This window comes from Megascapheus bottae, chromosome 4 (assembly GCF_031878675.1).
Source record: "Megascapheus bottae isolate mThoBot1 chromosome 4, mThoBot2.hap1, whole genome shotgun sequence".
NCBI lineage: Eukaryota > Metazoa > Chordata > Mammalia > Rodentia > Geomyidae > Megascapheus > Megascapheus bottae.
Window position 1 is genome coordinate 35,054,398 of NC_143512.1, and position 24,361 is coordinate 35,078,758.

The window sequence follows — 24,361 nt, forward strand, 5'->3', positions numbered from 1 at the left end:
TCTATATTTTATTTAAAAAATACAGAGTTTGAATGTATTCAACAAAGATATTCTTATTTTAAAAGTGAAATGCTGTTCTCCCCTGATTTGATCCTTACACATTATTCATGTGAATCAAATTATTTTAGCTTAGCCAGTGCCCAGTGCCTATGGCTCATGACCACATCACTAGCTACTCAGTGGGCTGAAGTCTGAGGATCAAGATTTGAAAACAGCACCAACAAGAAAGTCTGTATTTATCTAATAATTAACATCTGAAACACTAGAAGTAGAGCTCAAGTGATTGAGCACTAGCTTTGACCAAAAGAGCTAAAAGAGAGCGCTGAAGCCTTGAGTTCATGTCCCAGGAGCTGCACATAAAAAGAAATATTGTAATATATTCAATAGATATTTAAAATTATTCAGTGTTTATTAAATCAGGAAGAATGAAATAAAATTGAAGCAGCAGAGACCTAGATGAGACAGATGTTTTAGTATAGAACAAAAGAGCATATTTGTATGTAAATGTGAGCATGAAAAGGAGAAGCTGACATAAGCTCATAAAAAGCACATACAAGCATGTAAATGTGGACACATCTTTGTACAGAGAAACTAATGGATTTTTATCATCTGCATACAATTATGAAGCCAGATTATCACTAAGAATCCATAAGAAAAGTATCAAAACCCATCTTTTCTCCCCATTTTCTGTCTCTTCCACATTAACCAGTCTCCTGAATTAGTAGTTTTGCCATGTAGTATATATATTTTCATTCAACTACTGATGAGATATTTTTAATATCAAATTGCATTATAAAGAGTAAAATTACATAATTAAAAAGGAAATCACCTATTAAGTATGTCACAGAAATTCATAAATAATTATACAAATAAGTATAATCAATATATATAAAGAAAATTAGAGAGTAAAATTATATAGAATGATCTTTTTTTTTGTGGGTCAATGGGCTTGTACTCATCCTGGGTGCTGTTCCTGAGCTCTTCAGTTCAAGGCTACTGCACTACCCTAGAGCCAAGCCACACTTCCAGTTTTCTAGAGATTAATTGGAGATAAGAGTCTCAGGTCCTTTTGTGCCCCGGTTGGCTTTGAACTTTGCTTGATCCTCAAATCTCAGCCTCCTGAGTAGATAGGATTACAGGCGTGAGCCACCATGCTCCACTTAAAATTTTAACATTAAATCAATGTTGTGAGGATCTTTTTCTAATTATATTATTTGAATTACTTTTTTTCAAATAGAGCTGCACGTGTAATAAAGTCCTATTCAAAATACCAGCAAAAATTTCCCAAATTATGTAAATACTTGTGGAAGCAGGGAACCAATAATTCTCAAATAATATCAAGCAAGAAGAAAAAGATTGCAAGTTAATTAGATAGATTTCAAGAGATTAAGGCTACAATAACCTAAATGGAGGGGTAATTAGCAAAAAGAATGAAAAGAGAAAAGAAAGAAGTAAAAAGAGAGTCGAGCCATACAATTCGATTATGACACAAAACGAATTTTACTAATTGCATCAAAGAATTCAGGGAATAAATTAGCTTGATCCTAAATTTATAAAGTAAAACAAGACCAATTAAACTATGACTAGGATATAATCTAGGATTGTTTTGCAGTGTTTTTAAATCTTTTAATTGTAATTAATAGAAGAGTTACTATTTTGTAGTCTTTGGACTGCTATGAGACAGAACAGTGTGGTGGCAGGAAGAGATGGTTGAGAACCATTCACATCATGACAAACATAAAGCAAGAAGTGAGATAAGGCTACTGTGACAAAATGCAACCCAAACCTTGTCTCCAAATGATATCCTTGCTACTCCTTGGCTCACTTCTTCCTGTTTCCACTAGCTCCCAAAATCCTCCTCCTCCTCCTCCTCCTCCTCCTCCTCCTCCTCCTCCTCCCTACTACCATTACTACTACTACACTACTACTACGATCAACTCCAGGAATCTGCAGTGGATATTTAACACTCAGTCCACAATAATTAGCATTGTTAACAACAATAAACGGTTGCAAGTGTTAGCAAGCAGAAGGAGCCAACAAACATCCTACATAGAGCTGATGGGTGTATAAAATTCCCAATTATTAAAATTTTAGCATATCAAAATCTTTGGATTCAGAAACATATTTCTCAAGTATTTAAGGATAATTTTACATATATGTTTCCTGAAGAGAATACTTTATTTCATATGCAAACAGAATAAATCACATATCCATTAAGAGAACTAATAAGGACGTTATTATACAGGTATATATTCAGATTCTACTCAGAAATAAGCTTGAAGACAGTGACATACGTAACATGGAGAACTCCAGGGTATGTTGTGTGTGGTTTTTTTTTTTTCAGAAAAAAAGACATTAAATCGTTTAAATTTATATTGGAATGGATAGCTCTGGTCTGTGACTACAGGCAGCATCTTTATTATCATGAAATGGAAATTGAGGAACATTGCTTAGGGTGAAGAGAAAAAGAATGTTTATTCTTTAACATTGTGAAAATGTTCTGTTCTTGCAAAATGGTATTAAAATATGTTTATATTTTAGTATTTTCAGGTACAGAAACTATACATTAATTGAAATCTCTTACTACAAATGAAAATACTCTACTCCTAATTTAATTTTACCAGTAATAATGGCTGAATTATGATCTATATAAAACTGATTCTTTTTAAGGGGGATATCAAGAAAAAGACATTACAAATCAGCATGTTTAACCTGCTGCCTTGGTTTCTACTTACTGCTTAAAATAAAATATGAGAGGAGAAATAATATAATAATCTACTGTCAAAATAAAAGAGATATGAAGTGCCGTTATTAAAAATGCCTAAATATTCAAGAGGGGAAAAGATCCTAAGTTTTAAAAATTGGCTCCCAATTAAAGATCAAATGAAGGACATGCTCAGAAAAACATTATTTAAAGATTAAGGAGAGATGGGACAGTTTCAGAAAGATCAATGGTAGTGCTTCACATCGCTAACTAGAAAAGTAATTATAATTTATCATCATTGCTTGATCTGTTTTTAATAAACTTAATTTCTCTACTCTACTGCATATTTAAAATTAGGTTAGTTACTTGATGTTATTTTTGATGAAACCAAACATTAGTAACATTTCATTATTCTTAATCTGAATCAGAGATGATTAAAGTAATAATAATCTCTAGGGTGTTAAATAGAAAGGAATGAATGATCTCTCCTGCGCTAATGCAGGCAACATACTTGAGTGTGGAAACACTTTAGAACATTTGTATTTATATTTGCATGTGTTTTCTTCATTTTTCTTTCTTAAATAAGACAGCTAGAGTGTGTTTGGCAATATTTATTCATTCTTTCCTTTAATCATTAAACATTCATTATGAATTTGATGGTTATTTCTCCTAAAAGCAAAAAAAAATGTTCAAAACAAAATAATTCATCAGTGTATTTAAGTTACTACAAAAATGTTATGGGCAAAGGACTTTCAGCTCTTGAGAATTTCAGTCAAAGGTCAAGGTATCTGTTACCGTGGATCTAATGAAAAACTTACTTCCTAATTCTGTAGATGGCTAATTTTTCAGTGTGTCCTCCTATTACAGATAATATGAAATATCTTTCCTCTCTTCCCCTACCTCCACTTTCTTACTCTTTACACCACTCCATCTTTTTTTTCCTTCTTTTCCTCTGTCTCTCCTACCTTTATCACTACTATATCTTACTCTTTTATATAAAGCTATTAATCTCATTAAGAGGACTTACTTTATGACATCCACTAACTTCAATGACTCCTTAAAATTCCTGTCACCAATATAACTACATTTCCTAGTTTTAAAGAGTGAGTTGCCTTTTAATTTGAGAATGTTTTAGGTATTTTATATAAAGTTTATCCAAGGCAAGGAAGATTTATTCAAATAATGCTAATCTTTAATTTTCTGACCAAGATATTACATTTGAGTGTGTGTGTTTGTGTGTGTGTGTGTGTGTGTGTGTGTGTGTGTGTGTGTGTGTATGGTTGTACTGCCTATTTGTTCATTTAAAATATAATGATCACAGAAAATAGAACTCTGCATATTGTAAAATTCAAAAAGTAATGAGAACATATAACACTTCCATTCATTAAAGCTGCTCTGAGTACTGGATTTCTTTTTTTTTTTTTTTTACCATTTTTTTTTATTGTAATTAGTAAAAGGGTTACACGATATTTGCCAGATAGAAGGTGCATTAATTCACATACATTGATACCCTTTCACATGTCTTGGTACCCGTTTCCCTCCCCCCACACCCCCCCCACCCGTCTTGGTTTTCCCTATCAAATTTCAAATATCCAAATACGAATAAGTTCAATATATCAGATAACAAAGTGAGATACTATACCAATATGAGATAACCAAGGGACAGCAAAGGAGATGAGAGACATAAAAGAAATGCAAATCAAAACAACTCTAAGATTCCACCTCACTCCAGCTAGAATGGCCAGGATCAGGAAAATGAATGACAACAGATGCTGGAGGGGATGTGGCCAGGAGGGATCACTACTACACTGTTGGTGGGAGTGCAAACTCGTTCAACCACTATGGAAAGCAGTATGGCAGTGCCTCAAAAGGCTAAACATAGAACTCCCCTATGACCCAGCAATTCCACTACTTGGCATTTACCCAACCACCCAGAAACAAGGACATACTAAACCCACTAGCACAACAATGTTCATTGCAGCACTATTCACCATAGCAAAGATATGGAACCAACCTAGATGTCCCTCAGTTGATGAGTGGATCAACAAGTTGTGGTATTTGTACACAATGGAATTCTATGCTGCTGTCAGAAAGAATGACATCACCCCATTTGCTAGGAAATGGAAAGACTTAGAAAAAATCATATTAAGTGAAGTAAGCCAGACTCAAAGGAACTTAGGCTCAATGGTTTCCCTCATTCGTCATAATCAGTAGAAACCTTGGGCTCTACTAGCAGAGATTTGCAATAGAGCAAAATCTTGATACATAAGGACATATAATGTGAAGCTAATTGAAAGGACCTCCAGGATAGTGAAACAAAAGCCATATAATGAATGACTGTTGTCCTTAATGTAGTATGTTGTCTCTCATCTCCTTTGCTGTCCCTTGGTTATTTCATATTGGTATAGTATCTCACTTTGTTATCTGGATTTCTTTTTGTTTTTAAAAACATTAAAATTATTTCATTGGCTCTCTCAGTTACAAGAACCATGGTGCTTGGAAACCAAAAGAGATTTATAATATAAATTTATAGTATAAAATTTATGTGATTACAAAAGTATTATACTCCTTACCTATCTACACAGAAATAAATATATATGTCATTCATAAATATTCATGTATTCCCAAGAATGAATTTTGAGTAAGATTAATATAACTGGATGTATTTGTAGATCATAGAAAAATGACATATCTCTTTTCTGTAATCTAGAAATACATACAAATTAATTTTTCTGTATCTATCATTCCACTTACTTAGCAAAGACCATACTTAGTATTCAGTAACCAATGAAACATACATAATGAATACTAGTATAACATAGGTAATGGAAGCCAACAAAACGTGATTATATTAAGTTAGGAAAAAAAAGGAGGAAAACAAGATGATTGGGAAAGGTTGGAGGAAGAGAAAGGGAGACAAAAACATGAGAAGGGGTATCAATATGTGAGAAGTAATGTGCCTACCACCTGGTGAATGTAACTGTAACCCTTCTATACATTACCCTCAAATAAAAAATAAAATAATATGAGTGAAATGATTACTTCCATGTCGTTTATAATTAGCATTACAAAAGTTATTTGATGATCTTCACTAGAATTTGTTGTACTTATGCACAATAAATCAACAATAATGTACTTGATGTATATGAATTTTTTGTATCTATTTATAAAGTATATATATATTTATAAAGAATATATATATATATATATATATTACTCAGGGTCTGAGTAATGTCTTTGGATTTTATCAAGGCTAGAGTTCTATCACTTGAGCCTCAGCACCATTCCTGGCTTTTTTCTATGTATGTGGTACCAAGGAAATGAACACAAGTCTTCGCACCACTAGGCCAAACTCCCGGCCCCAAGAGTTTATATTTTAATTATTTAGTTTTTACAATACTAAAGTTAACATAGTTCCTGATTTCTAGGTGTTTAGTGAAGGTTGACTTTAAGCAGTTTGAAGTTATGATAAAAACATTTTTTTCTCCTGTTGGTCATGGGGCTGGAACTCTGGGCCTGGAAATGGTCCTTTAGCTCTGTAGCTGAAAGCTAACACTCCACCCCTAGAATCTCAGTACCCCTTCCAGTTTCCTGGTGGTTAAGTGGAGACAAGAGTCTGACTTTGAACTGTCATCCTCACATACCAGCCTCCTGAGTAGCTAGGATTACTGGTGTGATCCACCCAGGCCATGCAAAAATATTTCAAGTCAGCATGAGGAATTTGAATTTGCCTTTTGGAATACTAGCAAAGACAGTGAAGACAAAAGGGGTATTTCATCATTGTCATCAACCAGAAAGGATTCATTACTGTCATATTCTTCTGCATACCACAAATGACATTTTTGTAACCCCAATTCCTCCATCAAAAATGAGATTTGAGCTGGCATTAATATGCAGCTGTCAGTGGCAACCCCTAGAGCTAATGCCGGCAAGGTCAGCAAGGAGAACTGCTGCTGTGAGGAGAACAGACTTATCAGGAGACCACACCTGCCAATGCAAAGATGCAAGGCCAAGGAAAAAATAAGACTCCAATCAAAGAAATCACTCAAGGCCATTGCCTTCTTAGTCTGTGTTAAAAGGGAATTGTAGAAGGCTGTTTATAAGCACAGATATTCAGAGTCTATTTATTGATCCACAGAAGCTACATAAAACTTGTAAGACTTTTCTTTAGCTTAAAAATATAATTAAAATATGACAATAAAAGGAAAGGAAATGATTATCATTGAAAAACTTTACATGTATATATTAAAATAATAATTAAAGCCATTAATCATTTATTGAATGAATCTTTGGTTTTATGTTTCACTGGAAGGTCTTTTCCTGAACTCACAGGAATTAACTCCTTCAAAACTACCTTTATCCAAAACCAGAATTACTTTTAGGGGATCAGTTTCAACTAACCTTCACCAACCTCCTGAATCTAGAAACTACAAGCTCCATAGTCTTTCATTCGATGTCTTGTGTCCAAGAAACATATTTCTTCTGCTTTTTTAATATGTAATCCTAACAATCAACCTAAGTTTTGGAGAGAATGCTAAGTAGGACCATCACAGTAATCATGAGGAAACTATGGCCAGTGATGTATAAAAATGTATATATTGGACTCAAATACAAATTACTGTGTTATTTTCTCTCAACTCCTTCTGACCTGAACTTGATTATAACCTGTTTATCCTTTCCACATACTAGAATTATATTTTATTACAATGATATGCTATAATTGTTTTCTTTAGTTGGTAGCACATACATGCATCAACATGATTTTTAGCAACTTAACATTCTAAGTATCAACTTTTCTGTTTATTTTCTCAATGCAATGGTGTTTAAGTTGTGATGATACGACTTTCATATTGACATTAACAGTTTATGTGATCATACTATAAAATATTTGAAGTAAAATAAAGCCATTGATGATTAAACTATTACAATGTTAATATTTTGAAGATGAATATTGAAAGTGTCACATAAAATAATTCTTCAATACAAATTTCTATGAACTGTTACTCAGTTTTAACCCTCTTTTTTCTGTACTGTGACTTACATTCATGACAAGAGACATCTACATTTTTTGTATAATTCTCATTGATGTAATATGTGATTCACAAAGATTTTCTAATCAACTATATCATATTTAAGCATGTTTTCCCCCAAAGGAACTAAAATATGAATTATTAAACTAAAGCAGCAATCCAGTAAATTTTACAATTTGCTAAACTGAGTAATTATGTAATAGGAAAACTTGGCTCAATGAACTTTTCTAAGTGTGATAGTCTGTTCTCACCACAGAATATCCATCATCAAGAACAAGAACAGCAGACAATGATTACGGTGTCAGAAAACAAATGAACTCATACTTATTTAAAGTGAATAATTAGCCATCCAAAACATTTTGAGTGATGCCACATTCGATTACTATCATTTTAATATATTGTTATATAGTTTTATCTTGCTTATGCTTCAAGATTTTAATTTCATTCATGTATTGCATAAGTTACAATTTGTACTTGGTATATACTTATTAGGAGAAAAAGGGTATATCCTGACATCCTGACTTCTTTTTTTTCTTTCTTTCTTGTTTTTTTTTTTTTTTTTGGGTTGGTAATGGGACTTGAGCTCGAGGCCTGGGTATTGTCCCTGAGCTCTACACCTTGAGCCAAGTGCCACTTCCATTTTTTTGTGTTTAATTGGAGATAGGAATGTCTTGATCTTTAGTGCCTGTGCTGGCTTTGAACCATGATCCTCCGATCTCAGGCTCTTGAGTAGCTAGGATTATAGGCAGGAGCCATGGAGCCTGGCTTGTGCTCACTTCTTGAATGGAATTGAAATCTTTTCTTTCCACTAAATATCTTTAAGTATATATGGGATTCAGGCCTGTTTTAGGCTTTTAACAGAGGTCTAGGAACATAATCCTCATGATTATGTAGATACTACACTATCAAACTAATCAAGTTAGCCATTAAGCTAACTAATGCAAGTGGCTTTATAGCACTAAAGTAACCCCAGAAAGCAAAGCATAGGAAACAGCTATTATTTTCTTTCTTTTAAGTAAATTAGATACGATCATTATAGCTCTCAATACAAAAACAAAATTATTTAAACTTTTTGGATAAGCATGTCATCAGAGTATCATATCCATAACTCATGCTTCTAATTCATGTATCCAGATTAAGTCCTAATTGATTTTTTTACCTTAACTTTAATCTATAGTTGCTGTTTTCTTCCATATGAAGTTACTTGTTGAACAATTGGATTTTATTATCTTATCCTCTGTGGTTTCTTTCTTTCTCTCTCTCTTTCTTTCTTTCTTTCTCTCTGAAAATACATTATTTATAATCCATGACCTCTTACCGAGGAATTAACTTAATTAAGAATGGGAGGGACCTTTTTGATGAAAACTTTAAAACCCTGAAAAAGGAAATTAAAGCAGAACTGAGGAAATGGAAAAAAAAACCCATGTTCCTGGATTGAAAGAATTAATATCGTGAAAATGGCAATCTTGCCAAGGGCTATTTACAAATGTAGTTCAATACCCATCACTATCCCAATGTCATTCTTTAAAGAAATGGAAGAGGCAATCCAAAATTTCATATGGAATCATAAAAGACACCATATAGCAAAAACACTTCTTAGTAGAAAGAACAGCACAGGAGGAATTTCAATACCAAACTTTAGATTCTATTACAGAGCTATAGTGACCAAAACAGCTTTGTACTGGAACAAGAACAGGCCTGACGATAAATATAGAACTGAGGACCCAGATATTAACCCACAGACCTCTGGCCACCTAATCATTGATAAGGGAACCAAAAAAATAGAATGGAAGAATGACAGCCTCTTCAACAAGTGGTGCTGGCAGAATTGGTTAAGCACCTGCAGAAAACTAAAATTGGATCCTATTTTGTCACCCTGCAATATGATTAACCACAAATAGATCAAAGACCTTGAGATAAAAGCCATTATGCTGAAAACTTTACAAGAAGGAATAGGAGATACACAAGGTCTCGTTGGCACAGGTCCAAACTTTCTTAATAAGGACCAAAAAACACAACAAATCAGAGAAAGTCTGGATAAGTGGGACTGCATTAAACTGCAGAGCTTACGTATGGCAAAGAACATAGCTAGTAAATTGTTGGGGCCTAGCCTCCATCTCTGAGGCCTGATTCTGGCTCAGCTGCAATTAAAGGGCTTTGTCTAGGCATTTGGTCCTTTGCATACCTCTCTTAAGGCATCTCTGTGTACGTGACTCGATTGAACCCCCCGGAGTTTCGCGGGTCTCGCAGCAGCTCAAGTCTCGCGCGCTTTCCTGCACCTGTCCTGCCCAGTACCTGAAAGCCCCACCCAGACCCTTAGTGGTAGCACAGAGGCCCTCTTCCTACTGGCTAGCTTCCCAGTGCCCACCTTCTCCTACCCTAACAGTATGTAACTAATTGTCTGACGCAATAAAGGAGGAGAGCATCGGAGAGCATCAGAGAGAAAGAGAGAACAAGAGATCAGCAGAGAGATCTGATGCGCTTTCATGGTTAACACTGCTTCTGACTCAGCGTGGTTTTTTCTTCCCCGGTGATTGGGGGAGGGCTGGGTCTTCGACACTTACCATCTTGCTCGGCTCCCGGGGGACTACAGGCTGGCCCTGTGTGTCCCTTCCCGTTCCCGTGTTGCTGCCCCGGACAGGAGAGGAGCAACAGTAAATTAATTAGGAAGCCTACAGAATGGGAGAAGATCTTCACTAACCACACAACGGACAAAGACCTCATATCTAAAATACATCAACAGCTCAAAAAATTGAATCACTCCAAAACTAATCTCCAAAGTAACAACCATCCCATTAAAAGATGGGCCAAAGACTTAAAGAGAGTCTTCTCTGAAGAGATAAAAATGGCCTATAGACACATGAAAATTACTCCACATCTCTGGCCATTAAAGAAATGCAAATCAAAACAACTCTAAGATTCCACCTCACTCCAGGTAGAATGGCCAGGATAATGAAATCTAATAGCAACAGATGCTGGAGGGGAGGGCCCTGGAGGGATCACTACTACACTGTTGGTGTAAGTGCAAACTCTTTCAACCACTATAGAAATCAGTATGGCAGTTCCTCAAAAGACTAAATATAGAGCTCCCCTATGACCCAGCAATTCCACTACTAGGCATTAACCCCATTGTCCAGAAACAAGATGAGACTAAATCCACCAGCACAACGATGTTCATTGCAGCACTATTTACCATAGGAAAGATATGAAACCAACCCAGATGTCCCTCAGTTGATGAGTGGATCAGCAAGATGTGGTATTTGTACACAATGGAATTCTATGCTGCTGTCAGAAAGAATGACATCGTCCCATTTGTACGGAAATGGAAAGAAAAAAATCATATTAAGTGAAGTAAGGCAGACTCAAAGGAGGAAAGGCTCAATGGTTTCCCTCATTTGTAATAATCATTAGAAACCTTGGGCTCTCTTAGCAGAGATTTACAATAGAACAAAACCTAGAGACATAAGGCCATATAGTATGACCCTAAATCTAAAGACCTCCAGGATATAGAAACAAAAGCCATATAATGAGTTATTGTTGTCTTTAATATACTATGCTATCTTGCATCTCTTTTGCTATTGCTTGGTTTTCTCATATTGTTACAATATTTCACCTGGTTATCTGATATATTTTATATATGCATATTTGGTTATTTGAAGTCGGATAGGGAAGGGAGGAAAACAAGATGGTGGGTGGGAGTAGAGAAATGGGGACCAAGACATGAGAAAGATTATCAATATTTGTGAAGTAATGTACCTTCTATCTGGTGAATATAATGTAACCCTTCAATTAATTGCAATAAAAATTCTATGAGAAAAAAAACATGACCTCCAAAATCTATCATCCAGAGATGTTTTATTTTTTTACTTATTAAATTTTTTTCTTCCAAACATCCTTACTTCCCACACATAGAGCTTAACAGGGTGTATTTCTCTTAACTTTACCATTTATAATCTGCATTAACTAAAGTAAAACATTCAGAACTACATTAAAAATGCAAATCATCAGTACACGTAGCAAAGCTATGAGGTGAAATAGAAATGTAAGCAGTCTGTAAATTTCTAATGAATCTGAAGTATTGTTTAACCAATATAGAAAAAGAAATAGTAGACAACAGGATTAAATTGCATTAAGATTAAACTTGGTGATCAGAAACCTAATCATGTGCCAGGTATTAGTCATTTTTATTCATATACTACTGCTTCATTGGAACTGAAATTCCAGATAGTAATAAGTATGACAAATATTACAGGATTTTTTTATTCTCAAGTTCTAATTTATATATACTTGGGTGGTGTTACAATTTTTCCACAGTTAGAAATCTGTGGAAAAATTAACATTACAATGAATCCATAGTCTAGCAATTTCATGGTTGAATGGTTTATTACATGTTTTAAATAATAATGCATACACCCGTTATTTTCATATCCTAACGTTCATTTAATTTAGCCTCATCCTATATGGCCATATGTACATAGCTATTGAACTATTATGATCCCCTGCTAGAAGAATCCTAGACATGTACTAATCATTACAAATGAGGGAAACTGTGGAGCCTATGTTTCTTTGGTTCTGGCTTACTTCAAATAATATGATTTTTTTCCAAGTCCAACAACAGATGCTGGTGGGGATATGGCTAGAAGAGAATACTACACTGTTGGTGCTAGTATAAACTTGTTCAGCCACTGTAGAGAGTAGTATGGCAATTCCCCGAAAAGCTATATAGAGCAATCCCACTCCTGGGCATTTACCCAAATGTCCATAAACAAGGATACTAAAGCCACTAGCACAACAATGTTCATTGCAGCATAATTTACCATAGCTAAAGTAGGGAACCAATCCAGATGACCCTTAATAGATAGAAGGTGTGGTATTTTTACACAATCAAACTCTATACTGACACCAGAAAGAACAAAAGGAAATGGAAAGACTTAATCGAAATTTTATAGGGAAGAAAAATATATTACAAATTCCTGTACTGCTTTCCATGAATTGAAATTCTATTTTCTTCAAACTATTTTCAGAAGTTCAAACAGAAGAAAATATGAGTCTTAAAATAATCACATCTAAAGATAATAAACCCATTCCTTCACTGAATATTCATATTTCTAAAACACAAAAAATATGTCAATGAATGAAGCACATTCTGAATTACCAACTCTTTCTCGTCACAATTACAAGCAGTTCTTTTATGTCTGTCTTAAATTAGTAAATCCCGAATACAATATTACTATATGGTTTTAAATTGTTGGCAAGTTATAAAACCAAAACTGCTTCCCAAAAATGTGCTAAAGTCACCACAGAGGATAGACCATAAATGAAAGAAAAAGAGAAAAAAAGACAGAAAAAATACAGAGTACATAAACAGCATTACATAATACAGTAAAAACATCAACCACAAGGATAAATTTTGTTTTTGCACTGACTCTGTTACCTGGTGTGTTGTATCCACACTATTTGTTTATTTGAATCAGGGAAAGGAAGGGGAAAAACAAGACCATGAGACAAAGGACAAAAGATGAACCCAGGTAACAGTGATATTCACAAGACAATATGTTGGAGATAAACTCTACAACTTGTGAGGGGTTTGGGGATGGAAAGAGGAAGAACAACATGGGAATGGTTAGCAGTATTCAAGAAGTACTGTACCCACTACCTTATAAATGTAACTGTAACCCTTCTGTACATCATCCTGAAGAGAAAATAAAATTTAAAAAGTGTTAGTCTTACAAATTAAACAAACATTACAAAAATAGTGAAACAACTATGCTGACTTTTCTACTTTAATTCAAACCAGAAGGGAGACTGAAAAATTTTTTGTGAATATTATTATTTATTTGAGAATTTATAAGTGCATATAAAATACAATACTGCTTTTCTTTCAGTTTTATGTAATTTATGTGTGGAATAACCTTTTAATTTTAAATAATTTCTATTAGAGTTGAAAACCTATTAATACGAACAGAGCCCTCATTGTAGGAAGGGAAATGTTTCCTTAGCAACAGAAAATTTGTCCAGAAAACAGTTTAACAAATAATAGCTTCCTTTCATCTGCTGTCATGCTTCTCATGCTGAAATCTTATAAAACTACATTAAGGACCATAATTCAAAATCTATAAAAAAACAACAACAACAACCCTGTTTATTCATTCAAACAAACCGTGAAAAAGTGTGATACACTTGCCAGCAAGCAACTGTTGGATAGAGGTGACCTATTTCCTCAGAGAATCGTGATGAACATGTACACAGTAGTGTGTAGCTAAGCCACATTACATAAACAAAACAATTCGCTTTAAGGTAATGTGTTCATCCCGTAGCCCATGGGCAAGGTCCACCCGGAAGGCCCACACTAATCTGAAAAGATGATATCCCTGTAGGATGGTCTAGGAGTGGAGACCGGTGACTCGAAAACTGAAGGCTGCTCCCCAAACTTCACACTTCAGCTTCAGGTGGAAATGTTCTCATTCCCTTAGCTGGCGAACATGTCCCCATGTTTCCCAATGATAATGAGAAAGTCGTGAAGTGCCAGAGAAGAAGCAACAGAGGCAGCGTGAGCTGGAAAGACAGGAAGGAGAGGGGTAAAGACAGAAGTGAAGTTAGTGGGCTTTCAAGGTGGCCAGATCCAGATTCTGACGAAGTTAAAGGAGAAAGAAGGCAAAGAAAAGGCCGGGCCCAGTTGCCATTGCCCCATGCTCTTCTTTTGTGAAGAAAGACAAGGACTGACCAGGAGATTTTCCTTATGAAGAGGATTCCAGGAGTTGGTAACAGTATTCTAAAGCTGCTATTCCTCCTTCTGTGTAAGAAGAGGCTAGGTCTTTCAGTCGGCCTAGCAACTCCTTTCTTGTTCACAGGGGGGAATACAGGATGCAAGCTTTAGGCCCTACCTAACATTGATATTAGGTAACATTCTGCATATTGAATCAAAAACATGAAGTATCCACATTTACTGAATTTGAAAGTGTCTGAGATTTTAAGAAACGTTCCTAAGTATCTCATTATCGGTGTACTTTCCATACAAATGAGGCGAATGTAAATTTGTGTTATTTATGTCAATAAAATAATTACAGCCAGGCATTGGTGGCTCACAGCTGAGATCTGAGGATCATGGATTGAAGCTGGCCTGCACAGGAAAATCTCTGAGATTCTTCCTTCCAATCAACCAAAAAAAAAAAAATAGCCAGCTGTAGAGCTGTGGTATAATGCTAACTTTGAGCAAAAAGGCTCAGAGCTAGAATCCTGTCCCTGATCTTAAAGCCTAGGAAATATAGTTACATACACACAGAGTGAACTTATGCTTCAGCTGTTTATTTTACGTATAATTTATTGATATATTTGCTCATATTAATCACTCACTCAAATTATTCATATAATTTATTAAACTCATTCAAATTACACGCTCATTAATTTAGTTGTGTAGTGGATTAGCACACTTATGTGCAAAATATATCTTGAGACTTAAGAAGTTCTATCTTCAAAAGAGACTTTTCAAAAATAAATTATATGTTTATATTATGGGAATGTTATTCAAGGAAATATTTAGTAAAGCATTGTCTGAAGAGAAGTATGCTAGTAATTAGATTTTAATTCTATGGACCTTCATTATGTCCCTGTGCCATTGTGTAGGGGAATATGTTTCATATCCAAGGGAAATTATTATTAATAGATGATAGGAAAACTCCTGTATTTTAATATAGAAACTAATTCAGTGCTTAATACAACACACATGCACTTTTCTGTCTATCTGTCTTTCCATCATTCTCTAGTACTGGGGTTCAAGTTTAGGATTTGTCCTTCTAGACTTTTTGTTTGCTTGCTTTGTTTTCAGAAATGGTTTGTAAAATTTCTTTTTGGTCAGAACTGAACTTAAATCACATTGTTCTACTGAGGTCTCCAGTTTAGCTAAGATTTCAGACATATGAAAATTCTGTTTGGATTTTTTGATGACACGAGTATTCAATAATTTTTGCCAACCTTGGTCTTGAACCTCATTTTTCCTGTTCTGTACCACTTAAATTGGTAGAACCATCTTCATGAATCACTATATGCAGACTCAAATACGAAGTTAAACTATACATTATATACGTCATTTTAAGATTATAATTCTTGTATTCTGAAACCAAGATTACGTCAACCAGGAAAAATAAAATTACATGTTTAAAGTAAAAAGATTTTAAAGTATAATCATATGATCTTATGCTAAAATGAATCAGGAAAATACTATGCCATATTAAATTTTAAGGGTTTTAGATAGACTTATTGTCAAATACAAGCAAGAAACTTGAACTAACTTAATAAATACCTAGTGATTTTACAAATGATAGTTTTCATATATGAAAATTGATGATACCTTAATAATATTGTAAATGGCTAGGCACTGTGGCTCACAACTGTTATTCTAGCTACTCAGGAGGCTGAGATCTGAGGATCAGTGCTCAAAACCAGCCTGGCATTAAAGACCATGAGACTCTTCTCAAATTAACCACTATAAAACCAGTAGTGTGCCTGTGGCTCAAGAGGTAGGGTAGCAGTCTTGAGCAGAAGAGCTCAGGGAAAGCTCCCAGTTCCAGAGCCCAAGCCTCACAACCAAAAAAAACAACAAACAAACAAGTAAACAAAAACAACAACAAAGAAAAAAACAGTAAATGTTAAAACAGGTTATCTTTGGATGCCTTATTCTTTCAAAGAACAAATATATCATTTAAAAGAACTGGTTTTGTTCATGGTGCAATCTCCCTAAAGCTAGTAAAAATTAATGTTCATTTCTCTAGATAGAATTTTGGCTTTATTTGTTTTCTTATCTAACTATCATAGTTTTGGAAAAAAAAGATGTTAGCTGTGTCTAATCCACAGAGTTATATCATTGTGTCTGTACCAGTCTTATTTGTTTTTCTTTCTTTTTTTTTCTTTTGGAGTACTGAGCAACATTTATCTCATAGACATTAAACTCTGACTTTTAATGTACCTTTTTCAGTGTAAGTATTTTTATTGTAATTAATAGAAGGGTTACAACATTATATTCACCAGATAAAAGATGCATTACTTCACATTGATACCCCTTCTCACGTTTTTATCCTCATTTCCTCCCCCAACTCCTCCCCTCATCTTGTTTGCCTCCTTTCCTATCCTATTTCAAATAAACAGATATCCTTATATACAATATACAAGATAACAAGGTAAGATACTTTAACAACATGAGATAACCAAGGGACAACAAAAGAGATGAGAAATAACATAGTACATTAAGAACAGCAACCACACATTAAATGGCTCTTGTTTCCATATCCTGGAGGTCCTTTCATTTATAAAGGCTTACCACTTATAAATGCTAATACTTCTTAAAGCCACTTTTTACAGTATGTAGTTATATTCTAAGATTAACAAAAAATATTGCTCCAGAGGTGAACACTACTTTTTTAAGTGTTTGCTTTGTCTACAAGAGCAGAGTGCACATTACAATATTGAAAAGTCACTTTTGATTCCTAATGATAAAACTATGTGATATTTATTTTTAATAATACATTTTAACTCTCAATTAAAATATATTAATCTAAATTACATATATTATAGGCTATGTAAATATATATACACATATGTATAGAGGAAGAGAGAGGAATGGTCGGTCCATATGCCATAACTAAAATTAACCAACTATTATAATAATTTTTTCAATAAATAATGAGTCCATATATGTATATATGTATATATATATATGAAAACTTGTTAGGAATACAGGAGGTAGAATTATCTGTAGTTTTAGAAGATTTTCTGAGAAAATCCAGTCATCACCTGAATATGAATGAGTTCTGTTCTTATGATGTATTTAAGGGAAAGATTAAAGATCTTGGCAAGATTTTTCCCAAAGTAGAAATGTTTAAGACTTGCTTGTCTTTTAGCTATAGTGTCTCAAAAGTTCACAGAAACAATTCCTGATTGGTTTATATGGAATATAGATAATTGAATTTTACAAAGGAAACAAATGTTAACATTCTATTTACTGCATAAATTTTTCCTAATATATTAGATCATATTTTGTTTCAATAATACCTAAAGAACACAGTACAGCACACATAATCAGTTTAACATTTTATTACCAAAATGTTTGCAAATATGAGTTTAAATTATTGAGTGTGTTTATTTTCATCTTAAAGACTTTTGAAAACAAAGGGACACAGTTAGAAACAAAGGTCAAATTTATAAGTAATCCCTTGCTTGCTTAACCTTGACTAATTATCCATACAATAGACCATATCCCTTTAATTACAGTAATAATGTCCACATATTATGATTTAATTTATTCTGACAAATAAATATTATAGAATATTGTCTGTTTAACAGAATTTATATGTGATAAAATGATGGAAATTTCAGTCTAAAATTGAATAAAATTTAATAGCATTCAAACAAATATAAAATATTCAAAAAAGCAAATAAAAGCAATTAAATTTTCAGTATCTTATACCAATTATCCCCTTGGTTTTTGTTCCAGTCCTTGGGTTAGAACTCAAGGCCTGAGCACTCTCCATGGGCTAGAGCTCTATCACTTGAACCATAGCACCACTTCTGGCTTTTCCTATGTATGTGGTAGCCAGAAATCAAACCCAAGTCTTCGTGCATGCTAGGCAAGCACTCTACCACTAGGGCAAACTCCTGGCCCCTCCCCTTAGCTTTAATAACTATGTTTATGAGAAGTACTATTTAGCATAATAATCAGAAACATTCTAAAGTGAGAAATTTTAACAACATGATTTAAATAAGTTATATTTTCTATCCAAGAGCAAAAATACACAATTTTGGATATAGTAGATACGTGTTTGTTCATGCTGCTGTGTATACTTTTAAACTTAATGTTGTACTAAACTGTATAAAACTTATTAACTTAAATGTAGGTGATAGATGAAGTTATGTAAATGTAAGAAAACTAGAGGGCAGAAAAAGAAAGAAAGAAATGAATAAGTAAAGTAAGAAAATAAAAGAATATTGAAAGAAAGAGGAAAGAAGGGATGGAAGAGTAAAGAGAAAAATATACTTTTCTTATATTAGGACAGAATACAAAGCTATCCATAATATTATCTTCAATATTATATTAGTTTTTTTTTTTTACCAGTCCTGGGCTTAAGCCCAGGGCCAGAGGACTGTCCTCGGATTTTTCTTAAGGCTAGAACTCTAGCACTTGAACCTCATCACCACTTCTGGTTTTTCCTAAGTATGTGGTACCAAGGAATCGAACCCGGGTCTTCATGCATGCTAGGCAAGCACTCTACCACTAGGCCAAACTCCCGGCCCTTATATTATATTAGTTTTAAACTAGGTTGTTTCTTCAAAATCTTAAACTTCCTATAATTTAATTCAATCCTTCATCAGTATAATTGCATTACCATTAATATGTGTAATGTCCCTCTGAGTTTAATTTTAGTTCTGTTATACACATTGACCATAGATTAAAACTTGCTGCACTTGTCTGTGATTGTTATTCAAGAATTTTCTTGTCTCATCTCCATTATATTGTCTGTATGTTAGAGAAGACATTTATATTTAAATTGTTTGTGCCTTCCAATGCACATATGTGACATATTGGATGAAAAAGAGAGAAAAATGCAACAAACTATGTAAGTACAATTCTTTAACTAGTAGGCTTAAAAGATCTTATTTTCAACATGGTATATCCAGTTATTTATTTGAAAAAGACTATAACTCCTTCATTAGTCAATAGGAAATTGCCTCTAGGATTATACAATAGGTAAATATTAACTGAAGGCCAATTACAGGATCATATAAAATAACCACAAAGTTTATAATTTGTCTTATAACATTATGAAGCTAAAAATGATAAACTGTTCCTCTGTTGCTTTTTTCTTGATCTGAAAATCTGAAAAATCTTAAAACATAAGTTGGATGGGAGCATATGCATCTGATTTAAGTTGATGATAACATTCTAAGACAGAGTATGAAAATCATTTTTGTAAAATAAGTTCATCATGGTATCACACTTAAGGTACACGAGATTAAATCAGATCTACTCACCTAGGACTTACTTAGTTTCAACAAATTCTGATGTTGCTTTTCAGATATACACATGCTCCACAGTTGTTTCTATGCAAATAATTCATGGCTGCTATAATCTCCAAGTTACAGGAATTATTCAAAATACTAATCACTATTGCTTTTCCACACATTTTAAGTTGTTGTAAAAACTGGGGTTTTGATGAAACAAGTCAGATTATGAGTACAATGAAGCACAGACTTTTGAAGAAGCCTGTACTTTTAGATTGTTTGCACACCTGTTTCAGGGATTTAGCTCAGCTTTTCCAAAATTAGCTAGAGGACACAGGGATTGTGCCCTATCATCTGAGCCAGGCTTTCATATCAGACTTTTTGCTAGCTATTTCGATATAAGAGTGTTAGATTTGCTTTCACTACATGGCTCTAATCATGCTCCTCAGAACTCAAACTGCTCTGTAGATATGGCTATGGGCAAGAGCTACTGGAACCCAGAACATGACAAACTTTAAAAAAAAATAACTGCAATTTCTATAAACAGGAATTATATAATAAAATTTAGGGCCTTATAATGGATAAAATATCTGTCAAGATTAGCTATTTCAATATATCCATTGAGTAAGAGAATAAAATATGCATATTTTGAAGAAATTTTAATTCACCAGCAGATAAATTTTCCAAATCCTAATCTAATAATATTTTGAAGTCCATAGCTTAGATAAAGTCTCAAAGATAAATATGAGATATCTACAATAGCTTAGAATTTAATCAAGCAATAAAAATGAGAAAATAAGTGGGATAGAGTTTATGCACCAACTGAGAAACATCTGATTGCTGCGTTTTTGATCATCCTCATCTGAGGCACAATCTCTGGGTAGCATTCCATCTAACTTAGATAATGGTCCAACGTTATCTTTCCTAGGACCAGCTTTCTTTAGACCTAGGCTAAGGAAGATGTTCAAATGTTCTTAGAGTAGTTATCACAAAATCTGAAAGACCCAAAAAAAAGCATTCATGTGAAGTATAAAGGTGCTGTTCACTGTTCCTATTGCTTGATGTATGGAATTTAAAGAAACTTTTCCTAATCATTCAGTGTGAACTCTGTTACTCAGCTTTAAGCACAACGGGGCAGAAAGGAGAGAACAGTGATGGGAAATAACTGCAGGTATTTTAAAATGTTAATAAATAATTGAATATACCCATATGCTGTTGATTTACTTGAAAAGACAATGTGCATACTTAAAGCATAACTAAAATAATGTTAATAACAAAGGAAAATGCTGTTTGCAGTTATGGCATAGAATATTAGCACCATGAGGAATTAAAGTCCAAGATAGTAAAATATCTTCCCAAAGATGTCCTTGATTCAGTCAAGCGGTTATGTAAAAATATCTGTCACAAACGGGTAAGCTGTGGTTGCAGATAGAATGATGCTTAAAATCAGGCAATATTATGAATGAAATAGTTTAGCTTAGCCAGTTGGACCCTGTAAGTTTTATAAGTCTGTAAAAAGTAAAAGAGGCAGATCAGAGGAGGAATTGGAAGGAGAATGAAAGAGGCAGAATAAAAAGGAAGGGAACAGGAGAAAATAGGTGTGGACTTGTTTTCAATTGAAATTTATGTTGCCTATAAACCAAATCCAATGTAAAATATGAAATCTATCTATCTATCTATCTATCTATCTATCTATCTATCTATCTATCTATCTGTCTATCTATCATCTTTATTGTAAAGGTGATAAAGAGGTCACAGTTACATAAGTCAGGTGCTGTGAATGTTTTTGAACACTGTTATGTCTTTCCTCCTTTTGTCCAACTCTGATCCCTCCACCACAAGTTGTGAAATTCATTTTGAACACTGTCTAGTCAGTGTCTAGTGAGTCTCATTTCTGAATTAGTCTATCCATTTTCTTTTTCTTTTGTCAGCCTTGAAACCTGAACTCTCGGCCTGAGTGTTGTCCCTGAGCAATTCAGCTCAAGGATACCACACTATCCCTTGATCCACAGCTTCACTTCTGGTTTTCTGGTGGTTAATTGCAGATAAGAGTCTCATAGACAAGTGCTGGGGCTGGCTTGGAACTGTGATCCTCAGATCTCAGCCTCCTGAGTACTAAGATTACAGGAGTAAGCCACCACGCCTTGTTAGTTTATCCTTGGTCCCACCATTTATAGGCCCTAACTTACATTTCCCCCAAACAGATAAATTTACATAAAAGGCAAAAAGTACAGTAATAAAAAAGGAAAAAAAACCCAAAAGCAGATGAATGTAACTGTAACCCCTCTATACATCATCCCGACAATAATATTTTTAATCCTTTTTTATTTATCATATTTTCCTCTTCTAAGAATGTATTCCTCTGGTCTCACTGTGTGAATGTTTAAAACCCTGTTTAATTTATCACACCCAAGTGAAATTTTTCCATCTTTTACCATCCATTTTATTTGCTTGTAGATTTAGAAGCTCATTCCATTTACAAAAAAGGGGGGGGACCCACACAATCTATATTTCTTTGGGTCTGGCTAGTTTAGCCTAGTATATTTTCCCAAGACTTTTAGTTATTTTACTGCACATTGATTTACAATTACTGACATTTAAGAATACCACAGCAGGTGGGGGTGGAGCAGGGCGAGGAGCATGCATGTGCTGCAGCACTGGCACTCTCCCTGGACCATGCAGGGCCTGAGCCTCTCTCTCTGCTGGCACAGGTTCCACCTGCACCTGCACTCCTTGGCCACCATGTCTGTCAACATCAAGTGTGAGTTTGAGGAGCTGGATGGTCAGTCTCGGTGGCAACAGTTATACTTGGACATTCGAAATGAGTCTCATGACTATCCTCATAGAGTGGCCAAGTTTCCAGAAAACTAGATGGCAACAGATACAGAGATGTGAGCCCATATGATCACAGTCCTGTTAAACTGCAAAAGGCTGAAAATGATTACATTAATGCCAGCTTAATTGACATAGAAGAGGCATGGAGGCGTTACATCTTAACACAGGGTCCACTTCCTAACGCATGTTGTCACTTCTGGCTCAGCTCATGGTTTGGTAGCAGAAGACCAAAGCAATGGTCATGCTAAACCGAATTGTGGAGAAAGAATCTGTTAATGTGCACCATACTGACCGACAGATGACTGAGGGTTGCTGTTTGAAGAAACTGGATTTTGTGTGAAGCTCTTGTCTGAAGATGTAAAGTCATATTACACAGTCCATCTACAATGATTAGAAAATATCAATAGTAGTGAATCTAGAACAATATCTCAATTTCATTACACTACCTGGCCAGATTTTGGAGTACCTGAATCACCACCTTCATTTCTCAATTTCTTGTTTAAAGTGAGATAAAGGTGATATTGGCCACCTATTCTCACTAAGATTGGGTTGGTGACAATCATCTTGGTGGACACTTTGGTTGGATGAAAAACTGTTTTTCACCATCATGTCCTATAAATAGAGTTTTGCCTGACAAGCTTCTGCACTAGTAGCTGACAGCGCTGCGTTTATCTCAAAAGTTTGTCTGTCCTCAGCAAATGCCTCATACCCCCAAATCAGTGCAGTAGAATAGACATCAGCTAGGAAATGATATTTACAGTCACAGGCCCAGCATCTCAGGATCTTCACTGCAGGTTCCTCTGAAACCCAAACTGTAAACTGCTCTAAAACAAAGACATTGATGGTTGTGAAAAAACTGGTATATTTTGCAGTGGTATTCAAACATGTCAAACATACTTTATTTGACTGACAATGAGAATTCCTTTATTACAAGGATTTGTTTTGGAGGCTATCTGGATTTAACCTGCACTTGACAGAAGCAAATAAATATTGTGGTTTTTATCTACACTATTAATGGAAAGAAAATATCATTTAAATAATGTGTTGTAAAGTAAAATGTACTGTTGATATGGGCATCAACACTATATACCTAACAATTTCAGGGTAAAGATAATTTTATAAGTATTTAATCTTACTTTTGTAGTTAAGTGTACTTTTTAAAAGCACAGTTTGAAGTCTTACCACAAAGCAATACTAAGTTGTATGTTGATTCAGTTGTATACTGGATACATTTTTCCTTTTCCTAAAAAAAGTTTGATATGAGTAGTTAAAAGTGTGAATAAGCAATTTCTATAGACTTACGCATTTCCTTTATGTTTTAAAGTTAGCCTTGTTTTAAAAAGCAAAGTCAAAGACAGAATTTGTCTGTGTTTCTCTTTGGAGGAAAATTCTTACGGAGTAGTAGTGTAACAATTGGTCAAAACTTTGTAAAGGAAAGTTTCTGCCAGGTGTGATAGTAAACACCTGAGAAGCTGAGGCAGAAGGATCACAGGTTTGAGGCCATCCTGAGCTACACTGCAAGTTCAAGTACAACCTGGGCATCATAGTGAGACCCTATCTCAAAAAGAAGAAAGAAAAGAAATTGGATTATGTAAAGTCCATGCATGACTCATGCACTGGTTTAGGTTTTGATTGTTGTTGTTGTTGTTGTTGTTGTTGTTGTTGTGTGTGTGTGTGTGTGTGTGTGAAATTTTCAGTGTAATTACTTTAATTTACAATTGGAGTAAGTCATAATTGGGTTTTCAAGTAAAAGCAGTAAACTTCAGTTTACTAGACTGAAGATTTGAAATAAGATTTTTTT

The 24,361-nt window shown here is 34.3% G+C and overlaps 1 pseudogene; it reads left to right on the plus strand.

Annotated features, from left to right (window-relative positions):
* The first annotated feature begins 22,467 nt into the window (after positions 1-22,467).
* LOC150064257 (tyrosine-protein phosphatase non-receptor type 2 pseudogene) lies at positions 22,468-23,073 on the plus strand (annotated as a pseudogene).
* Positions 23,074-24,361: the final 1,288 nt, after the last annotated feature.